General features: G+C 43.6%; 1 pseudogene; it reads right to left on the reverse strand.

The window, feature by feature from the left end:
* Positions 1–16852: 16852 nt before the first annotated feature.
* LOC144164138 (uncharacterized) lies at positions 16853–21442 on the reverse strand (annotated as a pseudogene).
* Between the last annotated feature and the right edge of the window lie 3056 nt (positions 21443–24498).

The raw sequence follows: 24498 nt of genomic DNA on the forward strand, positions 1-24498 counted from the left end.
CAACTCCTTTCTGTGCTCTTCAGGCCACACAAATATTTTAAAATACCAAATATAATATTTCTTACCACATACTAGGCATGTATAAAATTAGTCGCGTTATGGTACTTGCTGTGAATGTTTTTGTATCCATACAGAAAACAAGCCTGTGTGATATGAGAACGATTATTATAATAATGAAGACGTGTGCTGACGTCTAGGTATAATAGATAAATATAGATAAGGTGCGAAGAAAAGTATCTGATATTCATGCAGGAAAGGGTGAAAAGAATGCAAGTACAGCCTGGAGCAAAGTCTTGTTCTAAGCTACACAGGAGAACATTATTAGTCCAGACTTATATGGAAGAACAGGGTCTGGTTGGGCCACGGATGACAGATTGCTTTAGCGTCAAATTCTCGGAGACGATAGGTCATGTTTTTTGCATTTGTATTTTATTGTATTTTTGCATTGTATTGTATATTGAGGGAGTATACGTTTGGGACGTTTTACAGAGGACACTTGGCAAAGACTTCCCGCTACACCCTCATGGCATCAGGTATCTCTCCGTAGAAAAAGAGGATAGAATGCACTATGACTTAGTCTGGGCGTCTTAGCGCTGGGCTTCCACAGCATATGGCGCTCAAGCACAGCAAGACTGTGTAGTGACGTAGATGCCGGTTCTGCAAAGCAGTATTTCAGAAAACGTGTGGGTCGTTTTGTGGAGGTTATTAAATGTCAAGGGGTCTCGCCTGTTTGGCGCCCAAAAATGCAGCAGCTTACGTCATTGAACGAATTTTAAAGGACTTCACTAGCCCTCAGTCGGGCCTGCTCACCACGTTGGTGTTGTATATGATTTGCGCTATTGATCGTGATGTGTTGTCTATTGTCGAATCTAAGCAAAAAGAAAAAACTGGCTTAGACAAACAATATAAATGTTTACTTCGTTACGGCGATTTTCGAAATCGCTCCAAAACCAGGAGCAGTATGCTCGACATAGCCTGATTTGTTCGAGTTTCAACAAAAGCAGTTCATGTGATACCTCATCAAATGCTTTTGTCAAGTCAAACTAAATTGTGTCGAGTTGGGCTCAGTTAAACACGACGTGAGTGGTGTACCCGAGGAAAGCACGTGTTTGTTTCAATGAACCTGCCCTTTACAAAGCCAAGTTGCTAGGGTGAAATTTTTCTTTTCAGATAAAATAACAACCAGTCGTAAACAACTATATCGGAAACGTAAAAGAAGCCACATAGCAGGGACACCAGCCTAAAATTGTTTGTATCGCATGAGCTTCCCTATTTGAAGATTGGGACAAAGGATTTCTTCCACTGGGAAGGTAATAACCCTTTCTGGAACGACAAATTGAATATGTGACTTAGTGCGGGGACAAACTATCTGCGGAGCCATTGAAATAAAGTTAGGAATCTAATCACAGCTAGTTTTGTATTTGGTTTCAGTTTGCGCAACGCATCGGCTACCTCCTCTTCGTTACACGTTCACATGCTAAGCAATCATAGCGATCTTCAAAATCTACAGCCGTGCATGGGATTGCGACCGTGATTGCCACCGCGATTGCTAAAAAGTAGAGGTAAAGTGCTGCGCAAAGGCTTAGTATATTTCCTAAAGGGAGCAGCACATGTTACTATCGCTTTTGAGCACAGAAGTGCTGACGTTATCTTTTGTTTGAGACTGAACATGGCGCCAAAAACGTGGCGCTCCGTTTCGAAGTTTGTGCAAGGCACTCGTGCTAGAGTCTTTCGTCGCGTATAAGAAACTTACTGACGATCGTTCTAGATACAGTGCATCTCAAGTACTAGGACTTACAATCGTGTTTCTTAGATAATTTATAGAAGCGCCGTTTCCTGGATATGCGTTTCTTGAAGTCAGCCGAGGACCAACCAGGGAGTTTTAGTTTTGCAGGACTATTATTTGGCATAAATTCCTTCATAACATACTGAACAAGTGATGTCAACAAGGAAACTGATTTTTCAACCTCTTCAATGAGACAAAAAATGTAGGCCAGGAAAACTCACGCAGGCGGATATACAACCTGGGTAATCACCGTCAGCATATCTAAACCTTTGTGTCGGCCGAACATGTTGCAGACCGAAGGACAGATAAAAATCTTAGTGAAACGGAGGATTAAACTTTGAAACTGGCACAAGCGTGTCGCTTGCCAGAGTCAGATTGAAAATGGGGACATTTACAATTTTGAGTTCTAAAACGTTACCAGCAACATTTTCAGTCTTATTAAGCTGAAGAAATCCATTAAAATTGATAAACTCATAAGACATTCCGCGTTCATGCAAGCAGATCCGCAATCACTTTGGCTTTCACTTGGGCAAAGCGTCAAATTAACCTTCGGGATATATAAATCCCCATATATGTGCACAATGTAATTCTAAAAATCAACTTTACTTTCAAGAGCAGCGAAAGTATTCACAAATGCATATGCGTCATAGTTTCGCGGAAGTAATAACAACCAATCAGGCATTTTGAGATATTTAGTGCTGGTAGCTCATTCCATATGCTTTCCGGGTAACTCTCTATGTCCTTTCTTCGTATTGGTTGAAAGAAAGACTTGCAGGCTATCAGGACCCCGCCCCAATTTTTAGACTTTCCTGTGTAACTCCAGTCCGCCCTAAAGACGGAATATTCGCTGGAGAACTAGGACAGGCTCATATTGAAATTGTTAAGCCAAGTTTCCGCCAAAGATATGATGTCGTATTAAGAGTCGTAATTATTCCCAAAGAACTACTCTTTTCGTTCAAAGTCCTCAGACATTTTTGTAAAACAGCCTAGCTTTCCCTGTTCTCATCTGAGACTTTTAGGGGATATCAGGCTGTTAGAAATGAAGCGAAGGTGACAAACGTCCGTAAAAGGGGCGCAACACGCAGCCAGTTGGCCACACTTTAGGCTTGTTAACGATCCCATGAAGTTCCCGGTCCAGGGCAACGTGGAAAGACATGTATGTGTCCTATTTGGTTTTTATTCTACTGCATGTTACTCTCTTGTCACCTATGAACTCCGTCGGACACTCTCGCACGTCGGGCGCACTAGTATTAGGAGCGAGGCGAGAAACGCCTCTTTAGAAGCGACCTTGAGTTGCCAATTACTCGCCGTACCAATATTATCAACCGGTCTTGGGGGATGGCTAACCGGTTTACTGGATAATTGCAGCGGCCTCCTTCGTCGGTCGTTGTGGCCGCTTGCACTCGGAAGGCTTGGGCCTGAAGCGAGGATGTGAGTGAAGTTCTATGATTGTGCATGGTCGACAAGGCGCAAGGGAGGAAAATCTGTCGAGCTCACCACACGCGCCCGCAACTCGCGTATTTGTAAGCGCAAGGAGAGCTTTCTACTCCCAGTTGTCTTACTTAAGATGCGAGAGCATCTATCTGAGATGCCATCACCCGCAGCAGCACGATAACGCTCGCCGAAGCACTTCCGCCGTCCTGGTTCACTGACTCGGAAGAAAGCGCCGATACCTCAGTGGGCTCGGTGGGCGTGTCTTCGGCGCCATTTGCAGAAGCGAGAAGCACACCGGACGGATCCGGTCCCTTCACACATTTGCCACATTTGTAGCTCGTGTCCCGGGGTGCTATTCCAAAAGACCCGAGTTTCGAGGCGCAGCTGTGGCGATAATAATAGGCTTGTGTTAATAATTATGGGTGGGGTAAAACGCTTTAAAAATGCGATTCATGCTATTTGCTGACTGTTGAGGTGACGTAATTGGGTCAGGGAAGCGCGCTCCAAGGATTCGCGATGAGGGCGTGGCGCATCTCTCAGTGCGTTCTCTCGCTTCCCAACTTGTTCCTACTGGTGGAAGGCAAATCAAACTACTTTTAAACATTGTACTGTTACTTTTTAAAGCCGATAATTTTTTTCTTTATTACCACTCTTCAACACACACGCACAACACAAAAACAAAAATACCCACACTCGGCATGTGCTACAACACACACCAACATAAACATACCAGCCGTGCCTCCGGCTAGGCTTTGTCATTTAATCACCACTTTAGAGTAATTAACGACTCTAGCTGGACGCTCAGCCCCTCAACGAACTGCGTGCACTCTCTCGCAGAAATTGCCGGGCTGGTAGGGCATGCACGTCGCCATGGAAACACGCCATGCGCGCCCGCCATATGCTGTGAAGGCCCAGAAGCAATATTAAATCGTAAGGGACTGCTTCGTTATTTTCTGTGGGTAAATACCGTATACCATGCGGGTTCAGTGGTAGCCTTTCTGGGGGTACTTAAACCCAGAAATGTTGGTCGGTCTATCTGTATGTCTGTCTGTGACTCGATTCAGCCAACCGGCCAAAGTATAATAGATATTGCGCAATCGTCTTATATACTCACAGCCAAACGTAAACATCTGAGCCCGGTTTATATGTTCATACTTGTCAACTTTGTTGAACAAGAACAATACATTAGGCTAATATAAGACAGGAACTTAGTACACAAGCGATATATACAGTGTGCCTAGTGTCGCGGAACCTACCGCGAGTCACGGCCCAGAGCCCTAGACGGAGCGATACGTGTTTCTTTATTGGCTGTCCTCGAACAACTACCCATGATGTTAATGCGCCGCGTGCCCCTCCCCGCTTTCCCCTCTTCTTCATTTGCAACATCTTCCCGCGCGCCCAAGATGGTCAGTCGGCGAGTTCAAAAACGTGCAGTTAATACACAGGAAGATTGCACATGAAACTTCTCATGTGGCGGTAACACTTGGCGAAGTCCCCATTGCAATTGAAGAGCTTTGTCGCCCAGGATCACGATTGCGATGGCGTCCAACTCCATCGTCGGTATTCGACGTGTGACTTCCTTCGCTTGGAGATGGAGTCGACAGCGTGAAAACCTTCCGGTTACAGGCCCGCGTATGAGGGTTCCTGCAGCCACCCGAAACCTGACGTTGCGGCTCCGCAGACACAAATGGCTGTGCACACTGTTTGGGCTCGGTTTGCTTTGAGAAACGGCTGGTGCGCTCTACGCTCTGCCTGTTGGTTCCTTCGCTGCTGCTGCCCAAGCTACGTTTCTGGCGTTTCTCCACATGCGTATGTTTACGCTTGGCTGAACACGCATGGGGCGTTCGGTTTGTCTTCGTCTCCCCCTTTGCTGGACTTCCAGAACTGACCCGTCTCGAGCATGCCTTTACGGTGCCCTCTTTCGATAACGCGCTCGGGTTCGACGTCGGATCCTTAGGTGCGTATTCTTTCGGGGCCATTTCGGGGGATCGATTTTTCTTGAGTCCTCGTGTGGATTGATAAGTGGGCATCTTCTGGGCAGGTTCTTCCTTCGGTGTTTGCTCGCTAGAGCTATCCGTTCCTTCCGCCCCTTTCTCCATCGTCACGTCTTCAATTACTTTGCGTTTGGTACTGAATCCCTTGCAAATGCTCGGGTAGGCATTAGGCGACTCGGGTTCATGCGATGAACTGGAACAGCAGTTCCGCCGTCGCCACACAGCACGTGCGCCAAATTTTAAACGCCGTCGTGTGCCACCCGAGAGTACCATGGCGCTAGTAAAGCTACAGGCCGTAGATCTGAGTGCTCCTTGAATTGTCCAACCTAGAGCCGTTTCTGCAGCTGTGAGATCTGCATTGAGTCGGTCTATTTTGCCTGTGGCCACCTTCCAGTAGGCGTCCGATCCAACCAGTATGCCGATTTCCTTTGCCTTCCATGTGTTAGGCTGGAAGGCGTCGCCGATGTCGTACCGCCTTTCATCGAGGATGGTTGCAGACGCGCTGTCCAGCTGCGGACTGGTCACGGAGCAAATCTCAGGGACCTCCAAGGCTTCCAAAGTGACCCGATCTCCACGAGGTTGTCCACGCAGCGTCACCTCTACTCGCCGGCAGCGTAATATCTGGTGAGCCCTTGTCCTGCCGAACGTTACCAACGCTAGCTCTTCTGTGTCGAGAACAGTGCATTTAAAGGCCTTAGACAGATCCTGACGACTTTGGTTATCTTCGCACGGAGAGTGTCCCTCATCTCTTTTAGTTCACGCACGGCCTCCCTGTGCTCAGTAGGCTGAAGGTCCACAGGGAGGGTCTTCTGTATACGGTGCTGCTGCTGGACACTACCGGGTTCCCAGTGGTCGGTGCGGTGCGTCGAGCAGCCAGCCATGGCGGGCGCCGTTCGAGGGCAAGGCCCACGGGGTCAGGACATCAAACGGTTTCCCGGGCCTCGCGTGCCTCGAAGTCGCTGTGCGCCGTCATCTCGTGTCCACCAGGCCGTTCCTCCCGGGTTTCACGGCACCAAAAATGTCGCGGAACCTACCGCGAGTCACGGCCCAGAGCCCTAGACTGAGCGATACGTGTTTCTTTATTGGCTGTCCTCGAACAACTACCCATGATGATAATGCGCCGCGTGCCCCTGCCCGCTTTCCCCTCTTCTTCATTTGCAACACCTAGAATAAAAAAGTCGCAGATGCTTGGTTTTTCGATAGCAAATGATATTCTACATCTACTGCAGAAAACCACCGCCTGCTGTTGCCCGCGCCACCTCCTGGCGGCATATGAAAAATCAAGTGGCAACAGCAACTTTAGGTTCCACTAGCTAGGTTCCACGTTCTTCTTGGAACGGACGTGGAGCACGGCCACGCAGTTCTATAAACCTTGCCGGCCCGCCTCGAATCCCGCGCTTCTCCGCTGGACTGCAGCGCTGGCATCGTGGAACCCGGCGTGTGGCAGTGGAACGCGGTAAATTCATATCGCCTTGAGCAAACCTTCAGTGTGGTTACCTTGGGATGAGCGCGACGGTACAGCAACAGCATGAGAGGGGAGCGGGAAAGCAAAGGGGGGCATTTCCTTGGAAAATGTCTACTAAGAGTATCGTCTTTTGATGACATTTGCAACTAAAAGAGTAGACACGCAGCCCATTTTAATAATCTATATTTCACTATAAAGTTCATTTTATTTTTTATTTCAGGCGTTAATATACGCTTTTGGTTTTAAATGTTTCTTCCTAATAAGCAGTTTCTGCCCCCGGTGGCCGATAGTGCAATCACATGACTATGGCTGACTGGCAAAAAAGAAAGCGGATGATGGAAGCGCGCCACACATAAAACAGTCGCTGATGGTATTCCGCTATCGACACCCTCCTCTTTTCGACACAAACTTTCATCGGCACAGTCCAGTCTTCTTACGTGCTTTTAAGGCTAAAGCATGACGATAGGTATTAGCAACTTCTTGTCTAATACATGGCAACTGTGCCTTTTTCCTCGCTTTCGTTTCCTTCTCTTTTGGCGCGAATTACTTTAAACTGCTTCTTTTCTGCTATAACATGCTATCGTCAGTTTCATCTCTTTCATTTGTTCGTCTTAGTGTGCAAGCAGACTGGAGCACGCCACAACCTCCCAAGAATCGGGGTTCTGCGACGGTGGTGTGCACCTGTTCTGCTCCTGTGACATGACTTTCCGGATTCCCGCTGCAGGCACTATTCTACAACTGTTACTGTTCAAATTCACAGTGTTATGAATTTTTCGAACCGGGCACGTTATTCCTCAAAACTCCCCCTTGCGGGCCAATCGCCCAAGTGGCCATGTGTTACAAAGGAAGGAATAGCAACAAGGACAACAACTTTTCCGATTTGTTTGCTTTATTTGATTTTGCTCTTCACCAATTTGCCATACCTTCCACATTCATTCTTTTCTCTTTTTGTCCACAGTACTCTTCCCGCTGTGGGAAGTAGCCGGGCCAAGATCACTTTTAGATGCGAAGCATCTTATGGTCGTGGCTATGTCCCTCCTCTTCATTGTTGTTGTCGTTGTTGTTGCGCCGTCCACACCCCCACTGAGCATGCTCTGCTTGCCGAACGCCCGGTCCCATCTATGGCTCCTGGAGCGACAGTATTGCCGGTGTTTCCCTGGGCCGGCACGAGACGAGCACGCTTAACGCGCATTCGACGTTTCATCGTCGTCGGCAGCGGCGTGCGTCAGCGAGTCTCGACGGGCCGTGATTACAAGCAGTCCACAACCATCCGCGGAACGTGCATCGACCTTATCTTCAGCAACTTCAGGTTTCATCTACTGCAACAGCCCTTGACTTTACATTTCACAGACCATAAGGTGGTCATAATCAGAGCGGAACGCCAACCACAGCTCGCGTCACCTACGTTGAACATGATGATGATAATGCTTGAATAGAGACAAACTCATACCACGTACAAGGTCTCTCTCTCTCTTTATTTCCCCTCCACTCTAACACCCCCACCCCCTCCAATAAAATTACACCATCTTCCCGTAGGAGAACCCTGACTACTATGCGAAACAGCCATGGGGTCAACGCAATTTCCCATTTCGTAGTTCCGGTAAGCGAAAAGTGTGATAGTTATATAACCAAAGGGTAATATAACGGTAGCTACTTACCTCAACCTCACGGAAACGACGACCTGAAAACTAATCGGCACTTGAATCGATCCCATGCTTGCTTCGCATACTACTCAGGGTTCCCCTACGGGAAGATGGTATAATTTTTTCAGGCTTACGTCTTCTCCTTTTCAATAAACATTTTATCTCTCCCTCTCTCTCTCTCTTCAATCGGTTCTTTTTGATCTGACATCCTCCTTTCTTTATGGTTACTGCTTGCATTGCGGGGACTTCAATAACCCTGATTACGGCTGGGCCAACTTGTGTGCTACTTCACGAAAACGTAAGGATTTCCTCGAACTGTGCCTCCTTTTTAATTTATCCCAAACAGTCAGAATGCCAACTCGTAGCTCAAATGCTCTTGATCTTGTTCTTGTCTCGAACCCAGGTCTAATTCAGTAAGTGTTATGCATTGACGGTATAAGTGGCTATATCGTCGTGTTTGTTTCACTGTCAACTTCCTTATATTCGTGAAGATCTTCGAAAAAATTAATATGGGTCATTAACAATCCCGACTTATTAACGGTTAACTCCGAAGTAAGTATATTTTTGGCCTCCTTCACCCAGTCTGTCTCTACCGGAACAGTTGACCAAACGTAGTTATTGTGCAGACGGAAATTATTAACACTTATACATTACGTCGCAGCCCTTTATTCGTATTCCAGGCGATGTTCAGAGGCTTTGGCATTCAAGTCTCCTGAGAAACCTATCACAAAAAAACGCCTTTTTCGGGCTGCTAAAAACGTGGCGTCAATGTCGAAATGGAACAGATATTTCGCATGCCTTTGTGAATAAACTGACCTGCTGAACCGTTTCAAAAAATACTTCTTTCATGATGACTTTTTGAACATTACCCGTACGAATTCTAATAAACTCTGTAAACTTATCAAACCAAAAAATAACTCGCAAAACATATCATTAATTACCCACGACGGTTGACACGTTCCGCTACCGTAGCGCGCAGATTATAAATACTCACCTAACTTCAGTTTTCACTTCTTAACCGCTTCACAGTACTCGTGTATTCAGAGATATAATTTTTTACACATTTAATTATTGACATTACATCCGAAGGCATGAGCAAACTAACAGAGAAATTAAAATTATCCAGCTCGCCCGGACAAGACAACATTCCTGTAAAAGTTCTAAAGGCTGCTAGTAGCATATCTAGACAAATTTTGTAGATGTGTATCCAGTCAATTTTCGAAGGTTCATTACCAAATGACTAGAAACTTGGGAAGGTTCTACAGTTTTTTTGTCTGGCAAGCGATCTGATCAATTTAACTATCGCCCCAATTCAATAACCTGCATCGCTTGCAAACTTCTGTAACATGTAATATATTCCAATGTTGCCCGCCACCATGATGATCACTGTTTCTTTTTCCATAAGCAGCATGGTTATCGTTCAGGGCTTTCATGTAAAACACAACTTTTTGCACCTACTACTGATCTCCATCTAAAACTTGATTCGCCATTTTATACGGATGTTATTTTCATTGACTTCTCAAGGGCCTTCGATCTCGTCAATCACCAACGGTGTATCAACAAACTTTCTCGCCTCTCCCTCAGACCGCTGACGTTATCATGGATTAGGCGCTCCCTAACTCGCTTGTCTCAATTCACTGTCATCGCTGGTGTCCATTCCGATACTATTCCAGTTCTCTCGTGTCTCTCAGGGCTGAGTTCTCGGTCTGCTCCTCTTTTTAATCTCGTAAATGACCGTCCTTCCAGCATTTTTTTAAGGCTTCGTCTTTTTGCGGAGGATTGCGTCATATGCCGTCGTATACCAACAACCGCAGATCAAATAATACTACAGCAAGGCTTACACATCATTGATAACCGGTGCGCTAAGTGGAAGATGAGGCCGATTATTTCCAAGTTCAAGTTCATTCCTCCCTCGCGAAAACACACTAACGTCATCTGCTCGTTTTCCTTAAACTCAGCAGTATTATCGCATGTCGATTCATACCTATTCGTGGGCGTTGTAATTACAAGCAGACTAACCTGGCCCCGAGGGTATTACCAAAATAGCTGCCGATGCTTAAAAAACTCTTATCTATCTGAGAATGTCATTGTCATTATCAACTACAATACTTCGGAAACTGCCTTCGAAACTTGTGTTCATACTAAAATAGAATACGCATCTCCAATTTTTAGACCTCATCAGATATACCTAACATTCTTGAATCTGTCCAAAATCGAGCTGCCAGCTTCATCTCCTCAAAGTTGGACAAACGTGCCAGCATCAGTGAAATAAAATTATCCTTCAGTCTCTCCCTCGCCTCTATTTCAGCAGGGTAGACAAAAATGAAAAACGCATTGCAGGTGTAGTGAAAAAACTTAAGTAATTACATGGAGAAGTGACAAAGCCTTCTTACAAGGCCACTATGCAAAAGTTACGCGCAGCCTTAATTCTTTAGGTGCCCTTTTGGAGCTAACGTACTTTTCTAAAATACTGATTAATTACCAAGTTGGTAACGACCTATTTAATTGTAGATTCAGGGGTCAGAGGGAAGCTGTGCTACTTACAGACAAGAAAGCTCTAAAAATGACATATAAATGTTAAAAAAAGTAGTGACAGACAGAGCGAAATAATTTTTTCATGGTTTTGTCTCGTATGGTTTCATTAGACGCGCTAAAGCCCAGAACCTCTCGTAGTGGGAAGTTTGTCAAATACCTCTTACGGCCCCGACATGCATACGGAGCACGTCCTGCCGCGTGTTACGTGGGAAAGACGGAGTGACAGATTTCAGAGCAAGTAGAATGCCTCTGCACTGAAAGTAGAAAGTAAACACTCAGACACTATGTTTTCAAAACAATTAGGGTTTAGGCACCATTTTTATGCGAAATTGCATAGTCAATGCCGAAATTTCTCTAGCCAGCACATCACTGGAAAAACGCCTCGTCCTTTATGCTGCTTTGTTTTGAAAACACGCCATTGCCCTTCGAGAACCACGAATGTTTCTCGTTTTCTTTTGAAGTAACATCCGATGCCCGAATAGAAATTTTAAGAGGGAGAGTGCTGGCTGGATTATGAGAGATATTTTGCTCGCGTAGTTTGTCGTCCAACCAGCCATGTATAAGCAGGCTAAGTTTAAAAAGTCGCCAAAATGACTCGCTTCTTGTGCAACATACTCGTAGAAACGCGTGTTTTGCGCCGTACTGAGTGGCGCAAAACACGCGACGTGGATGAAGCGATGTGGCAACTTCTGTTGTCTTTCATGCATTGTACCTGAGTATACGTGATCTCCTCCTGGCAGAATTTACAGTCGCCGCAACAGAAAGGGACACAAGTAATATTCACAAGACAGACTATGATTTATCAAGAAATTGTTACGCTTTTACATCAGGACTGCGCGGTGCAAATCTGACAATGTTTTATATTCAGTGATACCTGAATTGAACAATCAGGACGCCAATGCACTGCCGAATACACTTCCACACACCTGAAGGGCGCTGTTCAAAAAGTGTTAAGCACACGAACGGATTCTGATTCCAAAAGCGTGCTCTAGCCCTTCCCAAAAGCAAATTTTAAGGTGCGTTAAAATGCAGCGTCGCATTGATGTTTTGCCGGTGACCGTTCAATGCGGTAGTGCTCTGCCAACAATTGCATGCCCGATGCTCAACTCTTCCTTCTGAAATAAAGTTGTATTTGAGTATGGTTCGAGGAACGACGATACAATTGCACATGTTTGAAGAAATTCGTTTGGACAACACACGCAGAATACTGTAAAAATCCCTGTGGAAAACTGTGCAAACCACACCAAGTTACCACCATCACCTCCTTTTTCAATTAACCTTTCCCAAATTGATGCCCACAACACCTGATTTTGTATTTTCTTCATAATATAGCGAATTTCCATATTTTTGTTTTCGCAAACTCACAGATATTTGAGAAAAACATCACAATTTTAATTTTAGCTAACAGCCGATTTAGGGGCTTTGAATAAATGTTCACAAAAAGGCATATTCTGTATTTCTTCACCAACGCATGATTGTTGCGGCATTTTACTGGAACATTTAGCGTTGCAATGTGCAAAGCAGAACCAAAATATAGGCAGATAGTTAGGGATTACACTGCGAGAAATATAAAAAATTATAAACACTCTAGCTTTCTGTTTCGAGAGTTTTGTGCGAATGTACTTTATTTGGAACATTGGCGTTTCATAGTGCCAGAAACACGGAGACCGACCACCGCACTTTGCGTCACTTTTTCTTCTCGTATCACGGGTGTGTGGCGCCCTCTAGTTACACCTTGCAGAAGCTTGCATGCTACCTTTCCCGCCTTTCCTTCACATTATTTTGCGATTTTCTGGCACGTCGAAACAGGGCCATTCAACTGCAGCAAATATCCGCCTTAGTCCTCGTGAATGTATTTGGGGAGCAACTTTATAGCTAGTCTTCTTTTGTGCTACCACAGTTCTGTACGACAATATATTCGTTTGTGGGTTATGGCACAACACTTCCCGACTTTGGAGGAGGCTGCAATTAACCTTTTGTTCCGCCTTTACGACAAGGAGCGCGAAGGTGCATCTATATTTCAACTGCCGCCTGATGAAGATGGCAACATTACTGACGAGAACCACGTGCAGGAAAACGAGTTTTCTGAAGTTGTTCCCGATTATATTTGCGGGTGTGCAGAAGTTATGCACTGCAGCGATGAAGACGTGTCGCCTACTTAATGCTTGAGTCCTGAGCCACCAGGGAAAAGCCAACGCGAAGGCAACTGACTGCAGAAAAAGGCCGCAAACCCTCAGGTATGACCGGGAAAACAAAACCCCCACAGCCGTCGCTTGCAGCAGACTGGGGCGACCATGTCACGTTCGGTAAACCACTGGCCTGCCTGAACCCTCAGCTGTTGCTAAAGACATTTCCTCAGCTTGCGAACATGAGCCCACTTGAGTTGTTCTGCAAAATAATATCTCAGGAATATATGGTTTACTGGCTGATATGACTGCCATGTACGCACTCCAAAAGGGGGCTGAGGTAACAGGTATCTTGTACCAGCAACACAGGTGTGCAGTTAAAAAAAAGCAAGTGTCAAGAGTGCCAAAAGCGGCTGCACGGCAAGTGATTCACATTCCTACCACGGCGTGTGAAATGCTGAGTGACCTACAGCAAGGATATTTTTTCTAGGTTATTGTTTCACATTGTATCCTCTTTGCAGTCATTTCAGCACGATAAAGACATCTTAGGTTACTAAGAGCAAGCAATGCCACTTTGAAGCCAGTACAAATTGTACCAGAGAACTTTTGCGTTTTGCGTATTGGAAACGCCAATGTTCCAAAAATGGAACATTCCCAAAAACGTGCTTAGTCATTGTGAATGTCGGTGTTTTTTTTGTCACAGCTAATTTATAGGCCAAAGGCAATTTTTTAATGCTGCTTCGTAGTCCCGCGTTTAAAGGGTTAAAAATTGCGCTTGTGGTGATTGAAAATTCCTGTACACAGCTGCTAGCCGTTGTTTTCCAGAAGTTCGTTACACTACAGGACTACAGCGTGTACTCCATATAGTTCTGAACAGTTGATGTGGACCGGCAACATGAATAACGATCTTAAACTTCACCCGATAGTGAAACTTCAGGGAAATGGTATGCATAGCGGCGGCAATGTTTAAAATAGGCATTTCAGATTGACATTTGTAGGTATTTAGCGGCAATGTTTAAATAGGCATTTAAGATGGACATTTCTAGGTATTTATAGGCATTTAGGCACAAACGCCAAAAAAATTCCTATTGTGGCGTATGTGCCTAAATGCCTATAAATACCTACAAATGTCTATCTGAAATGCCTATTTTACACATTCCCGCTAAATACCTACAAATGTCAATCTGAAATGCCTATTTTAAACATTGCCGCCACTATGAATACTATTTCCCTCAAGTTTCACTATCGGGTGAAGTTTAAGTTCGCTATATTTATGGGCAATATAAAGCACAATGAAAACCCTTCTTAACCTCTAATTCACGCTTCTATATAAAAATGGCATGATAGGAGCGCAAGGACCCGAATAAGAATTGCCTAAAATACGGTATCTAATCATGAGCAACGAGGCTAAAGGTGATGCTACTCGTTGAGTGCTGGCTTTGTCATGTAAACCACAAAAGTCACAAATGTTGTTTCCATGCATCTCATCATCGCGTGTACTCGTATTGGCGTCAGAGCGACATTCTTTCTGATTATGCCAAAACATTTTCGACTCTTTGCACCAATACAATTACTAATTTTCAAGTATTTCTGAGGGTACAGGTTCTAGATACGAATAACCGTGAGCTCCCAAATGGTTTCCTTCGAGTTATGCGCGATAAGTATCTTGGGTACACCAAAGCGTAAGACTTTTGTGCTGACCTGCCTGCGCAAATTAAGACAGGCACACATTCACCTATTTGCCCATATAGAGGGACGTTGTCTCGGGAATTCATTTTTTTATTTATGGTACATCAAATTGCGCTCCGCACTCTGTAATTAAATTCTGTGCTAAAGAAGCCCAACTGCATAGTGTTGCTTACAAATTTTCCTTTCCACAATGGACGCGATTCGGCAATACAGAGTTAGAAATCTTTTCAGAAATGTCAGCTTGTATTCGGCGTTAACGCAATGCGCCTCCAAATTAGAGAGCTAGAAACTTTACAATGAAATTTGGCTAGTAAAGAATATTTCGGTTAATCACAGCCCCATGACACACTCGTTCACTGCAGAGCTGCGGGAATAAATTAATATTTTATTCACCCCGAAATGATGTCGTAGTGCAGCACTTGTTGTGTGGGCGGCTTGGTCATAAAAAATGTGTGCCGAACAAAATATTAAAATAAGTTACAAGAATTCATACAGGCGATATAGTGAGTGAAAAAGCCATCATGCGGGCACTCATTTTTCGGCTAGGAACGTAGGTAACATTGCTTTGGTAAGAACGGGTGAGAGTGTGGAACGCATAAAGGGAGCACGCCCCGTACATTGTTTATCAAAGGACCATTCCCTAAACGTGTGGGCATCTGGTTTCTTTGCTCCCCTGAATTACTCTCCCAACGTCCTACCTTTCACACTCCGTAGGCAGATGTCATCAGCACGTGGCGTTGCCCACTATCCTAGCCGCACAACATTCACTTTTGAACTTCACAAAAGGGCAAAGCTGACAATGAACCATTTCGGAAATGTTTTATATATATGTTGTGTTCAGAGAAGACGGAATTGCGGTATATTTGAATTTGTTTTTTACGGTTTACGACACCTCCTTGAAGGTGTATGTTGCGTTCGTCATCCCTTTCAACAGCCTTAGGTCCCGTACGCAGCTCATAACAACTGTTGTTAGGGGTCCGGAAGTTTGTCCGGCACCTATTCATGCACTGTTCTCCATTTTTGTAGAAGATCAGGCACCCTAATTCTATCTTTTACGGTTAGCATGCGCGGATCTGATGATAGAGATTTTTAAATTAGGTAAAGGTGCTTTTATTTAACTTGATGTTGGAAAAAGTAGTACCTCTACTTGCTGGCTGTAGTATGTGGAGCTTGAAAGCCGAACAACACTTGCTTTCCTGTGAGCTTTACAGTGTAATTGTTTTTTTCGGCAACATTGTAGCTTTCTTCCTCTATTCTCTCCTCCTTACAGCTTCATATTACTCTATCATGTCCTTTCTTATGTTGCCGTGTATTTCGTGTACGCAGCTCTTATTTCAATGTAGGCCAAAGCAGTTGTTCCAAAGAAGTGTTTTAAGTTTTTTTGTCATGGTTCTTGTATACCACAAGCATTGTTTCTTCACTTTGCCATTGTTATTTTTCTCGAAGTATATCTGGCTGTATCCTGGACGTTTTGGTATGTGTCATCTGGCTCGAATAACCACAACATCAACAGTTTTCACAATACCTGAATAACTAATAAAAGGCAACCTATTACGGTTAGAGTTTTACTATTGGGATCTTGTCAGGTCGATTTTAATTGGCGTTCGTTGAAGGACGCTGCATACATGAACCTACCATTTTTTCTATTCGCAGATTCATTCCGTGTATCCCATCGGTTGTACCGACTGCCTATTTTGAAGTATCACAGTGCCGTTTTCCGTAAATACTTCTGGACTACCTTTAAGTTTCTCTTCCACTGCCACCTGAATAAGTCGATTGCTAAATACACATATTGTGCGACAACCTCCTAGGAACTGATCACGGCTTCATTAAGCAGCTATAGGTATGTGTATACGCTTTTACAATGTTATGTGTATAAGAATAAGTAGTGAAAAAGAACTTTTCAGCATTATCAACGGTCTTTTTCGTATCCGCAGTCGAACCCACATCTTTTCATTTTTCTTGGTTTCTTGACATCCAAAGACAAGTCATTGCCCTGATGGTTGAAAAGGCGTTTCTCGGTTCTTCTGTTATATCCAAGTTAGTGCATGACAATACACCCAAAACATTTGTCACAGTTTCTGTCTAACCAGGGTTCGTGTAAACGAACAAGAGTTCAATTTCGATTTCAATTTATTTTGCACATAAATGCAGACATGTAGTTATGTCCACGACGCTTCTTTAAAGGAGAATTTATGTCTAATGACCAGGGCACCACCCAGGAGTACACGTGGCAAAACAGGGTTTGCAAACAAAGAAAACAGAACAGTGCACGAACAAAAAAAACGATTCGTTCAAATATATCACAAAGATATAACAACCATGCGCACTTGGTGCGGTATACAAATAAGATGCTGATTACATGCGAATATGAAAACTAATCACATGCCTAATAAATTGATTGTTACAGTCGCATGTTTATAAAAGATAAATAGCTTACATCGGTGATGCGTACCAGAAAAATTCGTTGCTACATACAATGTTAAACACTCAGCAAAGTCAGTTAAGACCAGGTGTATCTACCACAGGCAGTTTATTTATTTATTTATTTATTTATTTATTTATTTATTTATCGATACTGTCAGCCCATTGCTGGGCTATTACAGGAGTGGAAGGGTACAATACCCTTGAATACAGGAAGAAACAAAGTACATCTCAGGAAATGCAAACACAAAATACTTTGGAAATGCAACATTGAGGCAGCAATAACAAGCGTTACAAGCACAGGTGATGACATGGTTCACTTTTGGTTAGGTCCTTTAGCGCGAACGTGTGTGCCTTTCACAGTTTTGAGAAATTCATTTATAGATGACGTCCTTACTGCGGCGTCTGTTAACATATTCCATTGCTTTATAGCTCTAGGAAAGAAACTGTATTTAAAACAGTCATTACGAACAGTCGGAGGCGGGATATACATGCTGTGACGACTGCGAAAATATTCGTCGGGAGTTATGCGAAAGTACTCATTTTTGTCAATTTTAACATGGCCATAAATAATAAGAAAAAGAAACTTCAATCGGTCATATTCAGTTCTCAATTCTAAAGAAGGAAGTTCAGCAAGTTCACATAATTCGGTGGGGGAGTGGCAGCGCCTATATTTGTTGAAAATAAATCTTGCCGCAAGCCGCTGAATCTTGTCCAGTTTCGAATGACATCCGGAAGTGTACGGGTCCCACACAATTTTAGCATATTCGATAATTGGTCGTATTAAGGTTTTGTACGCTAAAGATTTAACTTCAGGGGTGGCATTAAACACATTTCTTCGAAGCGACCACAATGCTTTTCTGGCCTTATTGCATACATAATCTACATGTTCATTCCAATGCATATCAGATGTAAGCTTCAAACCCAAGTACGTAATTGTTGATACTTTTCTCAACGGCACACCTTCAATGCAATAAACATAATCAATAACACTTCGTTTTCTAGTAATAGACATGTATACAGTTTTTTGGATGTTCAAAACCATTTGCCAGCTGTCACACCAGTTTTTTATTTTTTGCAGATTGTCATTTAATTCGATCTGGTCGGTAGGCCTTTCAATACGGTTGTACAATACGCAGTCATCTGCGAACAGTCTGACTGGAACAGTACTGTTACGCGGCATGTCATTAATAAACAACAGAAATAGCAGGGGGCCCAGAACACTTCCCTGGGGTACACCAGACTCCACAGGCGAGAAGGAAGATTGAAAGCCCTCATTTTCGACAAATTGCTCTCTATGGCTAAGGTATGACGAGAACCACTCAGATAACCGGGGGTTTCTAAACAAGGTGTTAATTTTTAATAGCAACTTACGGTGCGATACCTTATCGAAAGCCTTGGCAAGGTCTAGTAATATTATGTCTGTTTGACTTCGGCTGTTTTGTGTACAAGAGATCATGGATAGTTTCAATTAGCTGAGTTACTGTAGAGAGTCCCTGACGGAATCCATGTTGGCATTTGTTTAAAATATGGTAATCGTTAAGGTAGCATAATAGATGTTTCGTCACTATATGTTCAAATAACTTCGAACAAGTGCTAGTGAGGGAAATCGGCCTATAATTTGTAACGTCTGATTTGCTGCCACTTTTATGAATTGGAATAATTTTAGCACGCTTCCATGCTCCAGGAAAGGAACACTGGTTAATAGAAACTTGGAAAATTACAGTTAATAATTTAGATACCCACTCTGCATATCTTTTCAAAAATTCATTAGGAATTCCGTCAGGTCCGGTACTTTTCTTAGTATTTATGTTAAGCAGAAGGTTAAACACACCCTGTTCGTCAATCGTTATATCATCAAATGGGGGCCTTACTGATTCATCTGTAAAATCGGGCAGGACGCCGTTATCACGCGTAAAGACCGACGAAAAGAAAGAGTTGAAAGCGTGTGGCTTGTTTGGGGCGCAGTCTCTGTTATCATGCGAAGAGGCGGGTGGGGGATGAACGTATCGCCAAAATTTTCCAGGGGCGTTTTCCAAAAAAGATTTTAATGTTACGTTATAGAATTTACTTTTTTATTCCTTGATGAGCTGTTTCAATTCACGACTCATAGTAGATATGCGGCTTTTATCGATGGGTCGGCAGTTTTTTGAAGAAGATGCTCGCATCCGTTTTAGCCTCTTTTTTACGTGAATTATCTCTCTGGTTATCCAGGGATTCTTTCTATTCGTAGTTTTGAATTTTTTAGGCACAAAGCATAGCACACAGTGATTGACCATGTCTGAGAAGAAATTCCATAGATCGTCTACGCTTGCGCCAGAATCTACTAGGCCTAAAAATGTATCCAACGATACTTCGAGGTAATCTAAAATAGATACATCGTCAGCTAAAGCAAATTTCAATACCGATACTTTCGGAGGCCGAACGAGTTTACGCGCACACATACTCAAAGAAGTTACCCCCATTTTATGGTCCGATATACCATCTTCGATGTCACAGTTCGCAACAAAAGGACATAGGCGATTTGAAACAAAAACAAGATCTAAAAGCGTCGAAGTTTCAGCGCCAACCCTAGTGAAACCTGACACAAGTTGTGTTAGGTTATAATTAAATGCAATATTTAATAACTGGTCACAGCTCCGCCCTTCCGTAACTCCTGGAGAGCTGGATACCCAATCAATTCCAGCTAAATTAAAATCACCCGCAAGGAATATGGTGTCATCTGGGCTCATGTGAAAGTTCATAAATGCTTCCAAGTTAACAAGCACTTCTACAGGACAGTTGGGTGGCCTGTAGAAACAGCCGATCAGAACATTACGGTCGTTTAAAGCAGTTTTAATCCAAACTGTTTCAAGATCGGTTCTATCATCCAGTACCGCAAAGGAAATGTCGTTTTTAATAACGATAGCTACTCCGCCCCCTCTAGTGCGGCGGTCCTTTCTGATTATTGAATATCCGGGGGGCGTCAGTTCAACATCAGATACGTCTGGATGCAGCCACGTTTCCGTGATTATCAATGCGTCTGCGTCGTGTTCTATTATAATGCTTTCTAGAGTATCTAGTTTATTCAGGACGCTTCTTGCATTAACGTTCAAAACTTTGAAACATTCAGATTTATTTCCATGGAGTCAGTCATTTTCCGAAGCCGAACGAGGCGTGGCCGGAGAAGCCGGGTACGCATACCGGCGGCTGTTTACTTCATCCCAAGCGTAGAGCACATTGTTAACTTTTATCTTGTCGAAAGCCCATATAACCTTGGCTCCGGTTTTCCTATCCTCTGCTGTCGAGTTCCACAAGTTTTTCCGGGTAGCGGCCACTCGTTTAGAAAAATCTTCTTGCACGCTGAATGGGGTTCCCTTTAATTTCGAACAGTGTTTAAATATCTTGGTTTTTTCCCTGAAATCGCCTACTCGGAGTATCACTGGCCGATTTGTTCCTGGTATCTTCCTACCTAACCGGTGAATTCTTTTGATAGAGTGCAATTTTTGTTTCAGAATGTTCCCAAACACTTCATCGTTTACTTTTCGTATGAGTACCTCCTCAGTTTCAAGCTCTTCCTCCTCTATTCCTCTAACGATGATGTTATTACGTCTTGAACGATTTTCGAGATCGTCTATTCGTTTTGACATTTGGTTGAACTGTTCATCAAAGTTTCTCATAGAGCCTTCAAGAGTAACAAGTCTCGTGTTAACTTCGTCAACGCCAAGTAATTTACTTTCGATCGTTTCCAGTCTTTTTTCAACAAGCGACATTGCCGTCTCCGAGGCTTGCTGCTTTTCCTGAATGTCAGTAATTTTAGCCAGGATTTCCCTCTGCGACTGCAGCACTTCTTTGATCATATCTTCAACAGGGCCTGGATTCTCTTCGACGTCTCCGGACAGTTTTAGTAGAAAACACGCTACCGAGAAACATTCACTCGCGCAAATTCCCAACGTGTGTGGACACGGCAACACCACTATTCAAAGATGGTTACTATGAAAGCCATATTTGGGGTCACCAACCTGCACAAAAAGCGGAGTGTCAGGCGACATAGCCACGGCGGGGTTGCCGTGTCCACTGAAGAGTGTCGGCCCGTGTCCGTCCTTTATAGCTGCCAGCCAGACTGTCATGTGGTCCCCTGGTGACGTCAACGTGCTCGAACTAGCTGCGCCGTACGATGTATCCACGTGTGGTAGATACGCAGCTTTCATGGTCCGTGTCGATCCATGGAAAACGTCGTCGGAGACAAGCACCAAAGGCACGTTGTGCGCATGTCCTTGATAGATGTAAGCGTTGTTCCCAGAGGCCGCAGCAAGAAAAAGAATTCCAAGAAGCACCTGCACAAAAAGCGGAGTGTCAGGCGACATAGCCACGGCGGGGTTGCCGTATCCAGATAATTTTTGAGTTATGAGCTTTATCAATTACGGAAGAATGGCTGTTACAGAGATGTACGATTCGATTATGTGTAGTTTGGATATCATAGTTGGTCCGGGGTCTTTGTCCAACTAGGCAGTTCGTATGCGATTTATGTACTACCTTTCGTTTTAGATACTTCTCAAAGATTAGTGCAAAGTTATTCTTAATTTCGTGATAAAGAGAAATTCTGAAGAAGTAACTACAAGTTCCCCGAACTTAAAAATTTCTAGAATCTCAATAATGAAGCCTTCTGCTTGAGATATCGCGCATACGAATCTGAAAGATTTTCTTTGAATGTACAGGAGGCGATTTCAGGAAGCTTTATTACCTAGTACCCTTGCTAAATGGTTATACCCGAGGTGTGAATGAATAAAGAAAAATACAATTGTTTCTTCGTTTACATTGTGAAGATCGGTCTGAGTCGGCACATCAAACCGGTTAACCGAGCTATCTCCAAACTGATATGATTGACATGGTCTGACCAGTTTAGGTTAGATTGGAAACAAACCCCAAGGAGCCGACAAGTACTTGTGAACGTAAGTTGAGAATGGTGAATGAATAGTTCGACAATTTGAGGGATCGCTTTATTTTTCCGAGCGAAAAATAATAAATTTTGCTTGGTTCACGTTGAGCGCAGTTTAAATAATATTTAGCCATATTTTTTTTTCATTAGGCCAAGCACTAGCTTCTGATTCTAGCAGTGCAAGTTGTGGTCCTGAGCAGAAAATATTTCTATCGTCCACGTAAAAAAATTAAATCGTGGAATAAGGGAATATTTGCGAAATCCCAACTGCAGGTGAGCAAAATTACCGGAGCGAGAATTGATCCCTCGGGAACTCGGTATTTTATTTTCGTGCCTGTGACCGAGTTTTATGAAGCTGTGTAATAGGTTTTCTCATACTCAGACAACTTTCTGTGAGTCGAACAGACATTTCACGACATCCATACAGTTGTTTTTTGTGCTTGACAAAGTCGAATGCTTTTCCAGAGTATATGAAAATACCGATGGTATACAGCTCCTGCTCAAAGTTTCACAGTATGTTTTCTTTATGTCTAGTACAGCAGTTTCAGTTGAGTTACCCGCTTTACACCCGTACTGCTGTTCTTTTACCCGTTTCACGTATCACTGGACTGACCGCCAATACGGACAGGTGCTAAGCGAAGTGGTGTTACCGCAAACAGTTAGGTGTATTTCAAAGGCGGCAAGGTAGTCGCCGGCTACTACTCCTTCGTGCCCAGAGCCTTCTCGGTGAGAGTGCAGTGTGTCCAAGTGAGTTCATCTAGCCCTGTTTCGTCGCTAATGTTTAGCCGGCGATCTTTTTGTTATCAGGCTATCTTATGACCCAGGTTTCACTGCAGACATTTGATAATAAATGAACAAATATAGTTTATGTGGAACGTCCGCCTCTTTGTACAAAAGTACTTCTTTAAGGGTCGCTGTACTAACCAACCCCTGAGCATTCTCGCTTTTTTTCGAAAAAGAATGTTCCTGGTGTGAGGAGTATTATTGAAAACACAGATAACAGCAAAAAACACCGGACAGAATGAAGAATGTATGAGTGGGATTTATGTGAAAGCATGGTCTGTTTATTTCGCTACGCAAGTCCTTTTTGACCTACAACAGTAAATCTTCCATACAAAATTACGTCTCCTGGGGCGTAACTGCCCAAGTGGACAATCGGATGCAGGCGTGGCATGTAATTTTCGGGTAGACATTTGAAGGCATCGATGTCTGACATAGGTTCATCCCGCATGAGATTCCTGGGTTCGCATTAAATTGTGTAACAATGACCCCTCATGCACGATTTCGGAACAAGTGCATTCCCTCGGTGCGGCTAATCAACGCGAAGAGAGAAAGGATTGTAACGCCTTGCACGCCTGGAAAAAAATGCGAAGCAAACAAAAGCTTCTTTGAACTTTCTTGGCCAAATATTTATCAAAAACAAAGCTTCGAGTACACCTTAACGCTTTTTGCAGATGTGAAGGCGAAATAATTATGCCACAATCTGAGCCTTCGGTGTGAAGCTTTTAACTCTGCAGGGTGTCCTGCAGGTGAGATCGCTTCACCTCGCTTGAGCGCTGCGCCGCTAAACGGTAACCGCAAAACTGGTATAATTGCGAATCCAGTCGGTTGAAGTGCTGCTACTAAACGACTGCGCTTTTTTGGGAGAGCTCTCAACTTTTTATGGGGCTCCATGCTCTCTTAGGCATTGTAAAGTAGCGCTGAAGCACTAATAAAAAACATTTCTCTGTAAATAATATAACTGTTGCTACTAATCCGGGAAAGCGGCTTTTTCTCCCGGTGATCATGCGAAAAAGTTTTCAAGAAAAGGAAACAAAATATGAAGTGTAAAATGTTGCTGTGTAATCATCTAGTTGTCAGGGATGGAAAATCATTTTTTACCCGTGTCCATGCGCAATATATTTTTTCCGACATGCCAAATTAGCATTCCTGGTGGCTCGCAAAATCGCGTGCCCCTACTTTTGTGTCTGTTATTTATATGAAGTCAACAGCTACAAGGCGCTGTTTTATTGAGTAAACCGGAAATCTTCGGCATATATCGTCGGCAACAGACCTGCCTCGTATTGCGAATGGGAAAAAAATATTTTAAATCCAGCGTGTTGCCTACGTTCTCAATGCGAACTAACGGTAATTAGTCTAATCGGTGGGCCAAATCTAGCTGAAAATACATCAGGAATCAGAGCTTTCATGATTCCCTGGTGTTACTCTCCAAATGCTAAGCGTAGAACAATTTGACAGCATCGCTTGAAGTTTTTAAGAAACAATGCATTTTTAACTACGCAATATTTCCACAAATTCATTCTTTCTAAAATCTACTGAACTGAATACTCGGCTGTAGTAAGCACTGTCGTTGATGTGTAGGTTTTCCGGTTTATTTTTACGTGTTTCATAAGAGTGCATTAGCGGGTGGACGGCATATGAAGCAGAACTAATTTTCGTAATTTTAAGAGGGTAAAATTCGGGCACTTTGCGTATCGTTAGGGA

Source organism: Haemaphysalis longicornis, unplaced genomic scaffold, assembly GCF_048455015.1.
Source record: "Haemaphysalis longicornis isolate Haplotype H1 unplaced genomic scaffold, Haemaphysalis longicornis Haplotype H1 scaffold_13, whole genome shotgun sequence".
NCBI classification, from domain to species: Eukaryota; Metazoa; Arthropoda; class Arachnida; order Ixodida; family Ixodidae; genus Haemaphysalis; species Haemaphysalis longicornis.